The sequence below is a fragment of the Salmo salar genome, chromosome ssa20 (genome assembly GCF_905237065.1).
Source record: "Salmo salar chromosome ssa20, Ssal_v3.1, whole genome shotgun sequence".
NCBI classification, from domain to species: domain Eukaryota; kingdom Metazoa; phylum Chordata; class Actinopteri; order Salmoniformes; family Salmonidae; genus Salmo; species Salmo salar.
Window position 1 is genome coordinate 21990007 of NC_059461.1, and position 3476 is coordinate 21993482.

Below are 3476 nucleotides of genomic sequence, written 5' to 3' on the forward strand. Positions count from 1 at the left end.
TATTTGATCTTCAATGTGTTTTATGGCCCCAGATATTGGAAGAGATGTTTTCCCTCAGCAGACCAATGGTGGAAAAAGTACCCAATTGTCATTTTTTTAAAGATACCTTAATGGAAAATTACTGTCACCCAGTAAAAAACTACTTGAGTAAAAGTCTAAAAGTATTTGGTTTTAAATATACTTAAGTATCAGAAGTAAATGTAATTGCTAAAATATACTTAAGTATTGAAAATAGATCATTTCAAATTCCCTATATTAAACAAACCAGATGGCACCATTTTCTTTTTTTATTTTATTTACGGATAACCAGGGGCGCACTCCAATACAATGAAAGCATTTGTGTTTAGTGAGTCCGCCAGATCAGAGGCAGTAGGGATGACCAGAGATGTTCTCTTGATAAGTGTGTGAACTGGACCATTTTCCTGTCATGCTAGCCATTTAAAATGTAACGAGTACTCTTGAGTTCAGGGAAAATGTATGGAGTAAAAAGTACATTATTTTCTTTAGGAATGTAGTGAAGTAAAAGTAAAATTTGTCAAATTTAAATAGTAAAGTACGGATACCCCAAAAAACGACTTAAGTAGTAGTTTAAAGTAATTTTACTTAAGTACTTTACACCTCTGCATCAGACCCATCTCTCTGTGATGTTCCCTGTGGTTTCTGGCTCTCACACAATAAACAACAAGGCCTCTGTTCTGTTTCTTACACAAACATAAGAGGACCTGGTAGCTTATTCTACTTATTGCACTTTTGTGACCCCGTTGTCTGCAGATCTACCAGATCTACCTCAGCTCCTGTAGCTCCAGCCTGAGGGGCTCCCATGGCCACCCTGTCTGTCCCTATCCTCCTCTGCCTCTGTAAAGGTTAGTCCATGTGAATGAATCAGCTCTGTGTGTACAGAGTATAGGGAACAAGAAGCACAAAAGCCTTTTGTGGGGGGGTGAGATGGCCCCAGCATAGCTTTTTACCACCAATCAAGAGTGACAAAATAGAGGAGAGAAATCCAAAGGCAGCAGGGGGACCGACCAGGGCTCCTCTGTAATTACAAAATGGTCTTAAAATCCAAATACCAAGCCCTAGCAACCCCAGCCAGGGGACGGACAGAGAGAAAAGAGAAGAAGTGGAGAGAAAAAAAGTCTAGGGGAGTTAAGAAGTGCCACAGAGAGTGACCCTGCATTGACCTCGGCTCCTCAACAATCGTTCCCTGCCAGCTGGAGCCAGGGTTAGGGGGTGAGAGAGAGGGGCCGGTCAGGATCCCCTCCAATTTATGACTGACTACAAGGCCTCTGAAAGAAACCCAATCACCCAGGATTCCTGCACAGCATGGCTCTTGATGGAGATAATAGATAGCCGAAGAGAGTGTGGGACTGAGGCTTTGGGCGGCAATGCTAACAGCTTGGACACAGGGTCTCTGGGACTGAGGGACACTTTACTGAGGGAGGGGTGGTGGGCACTGACCGACTCCATTATCTCTAGCTCTCTGTGTTGTAGCGTGATATCATTACACTACACCAGGCCTGAGCCACAATCCCTTTCACCAAGTCCCACACCTCTCTACTGCACTCTTTTTGTCCAACATATTTAAAAACCTAGCTTTACATGCACCAAGCTAATTACTCTCTCTATCTAATTAGTAGAAATTAAATGGTTATTACATTTCAACCTGCTATTAATGTAGAGTGCGAATGAGAGAGGGAGAGTGAGAGGGGGGTATGAAAAGAAAGGGAGAAGGCAGCTGTCTATTTAAAGCGGGGTAAGCCATGCTCGGAGCTACCCTGCTGATACATTAGCATATCTGAATTATCCTGCTCCTGCGCCGCCACCACCACGCTGCAAGGTGGCACATCTGAAGAAGAAGGCCTTTGAATACGCTCACAAGCTGAGGAAACTCTTATTTTTCAACCCGTTTGAAAATCTGGAGACAACTTGATGTTGGAGCAGCCTACGAAAAGAAAAGAGGAGAGAAAAGGAGAGAGAGAAAGTCTGAGAGAAAGAAAAAAGTTTCACATTTCTTTGAGGAGGACAGAGTTTTACACGCTATTTGAAGCCGGATGCTTAATAATTCACTTGATTCTACAAGCTAGCAGCAAGGCAGTATGGGAACACAGTCATGAGTGATGTGATCCATTATAGCCTGCCCTCAAAGCTGCCACAAACCACCATTGTTTAAAACTTTACAGTTATGACCCTAAACGTTTTTTTATCAATAAAAAAGATTGGAATAGATAAATCAGAACCTTTCTACATGCCTTTCAGACTGTTAATCATTCTACATTTCAAGTAGTGGATTATCCACTCCATTTACGCTGTTAACATGAATACATGATCACCAGTGCATGAAAGTTAAATCAAAGGAATAGTTCAGCTTATCATGGTACTGTGGATGATGAGAATTTATAATAATGCTTTTAAGAGTAATTAGCTCAAACAAACATATTATAAAAAAAAAATCGAAATGGAACTCTATTCCCCACATCATACCGTAACTCTTTATTACTTCTTCACAATCTATACTGCTCAGTCGTAAGAGTATTCACTATGTTTTGAATCTGACATGAACTCTCATCCATATTTCAGGTCACTAATCCTAGTAGGAAACCACAACAAAGTACCAAATGCCCTCCTTTTACAGTAGAGCTGTTTCGATATAGTAAATGCTTTAACAATACATGTGTTCATATAACACTGTTTTATTTCTACCAGTTTAATTTCACAATATATCTGTAGATCCTGATCTTATCTGGTAAATGTGTCCGTTGTTTTCTTCTTCCAGATTAGCCTTGAAGTTGGTCTCCCCTCAGCCACAAAGCGCTGTTCTATTGACTGGTTCCAGGGAGAGTATTGATGGCTCCAAAATTTGGGCAAGGGAACACAAAAAGGCTGACCCCCGCTGGGCTCAGCACGACAGCCGAGTCAGCAGGGAGGCTTGCATTTATTAGCCTGGGAGAGGAGCTCCTGCAGAATTAAAGCACATTCACCCATCCATTGATCTCTGTCACGAAAACAATACCCGCCCCTCTCTGGCAGGGAGCTAGGCGCTGCACGGCTCTGAGGTAATGTACTGTAGCAGCCATTGAAAACAAGATGCCTCACACCCTCGGGCTCCAAGTAAACTGTCTGAAAAGTGAGAGGAATGGGATGAGAATAACACATTGGATTATCAATCCACCTGTCCAATTGTGTTTGCAGTGAATGGTGAATAAAATGTGGAGGGATGTGAATATGGGCCCTTTGTGTGCTTACTGAGAGGAGAGAACAGTCTTTGGGTTTTTGTGTTGTGACATGTTTTGTGACATGTTGTTTGAATGCTTCCATGCATACTAGTTCCCAGGTTCTGTCTATGGAAGTGGATTGTTGAGGCGTGCCTGTGGATGATATCCTCTACATAACTGGCTGTACTGGCTGTGTCTAACCTTCTGTACGGCTTAAGGCCCGCATGGGCTGTAAGATTTTAGCTGTCTTATGCCATGATTTTG

The 3476-nt window shown here is 42.2% G+C and overlaps 1 long non-coding RNA gene across 1 annotated transcript; it reads left to right on the top strand.

Moving 5' to 3' along the window:
- The first annotated feature begins 488 nt into the window (after window positions 1–488).
- Window positions 489–3221, top strand: LOC123729335 (uncharacterized). Its single transcript, XR_006761101.1, has 2 exons — window positions 489–863; window positions 2774–3221. It is a non-coding gene; the product is annotated as an uncharacterized lncRNA (long non-coding RNA).
- The last annotated feature ends 255 nt before the right edge of the window (window positions 3222–3476 follow it).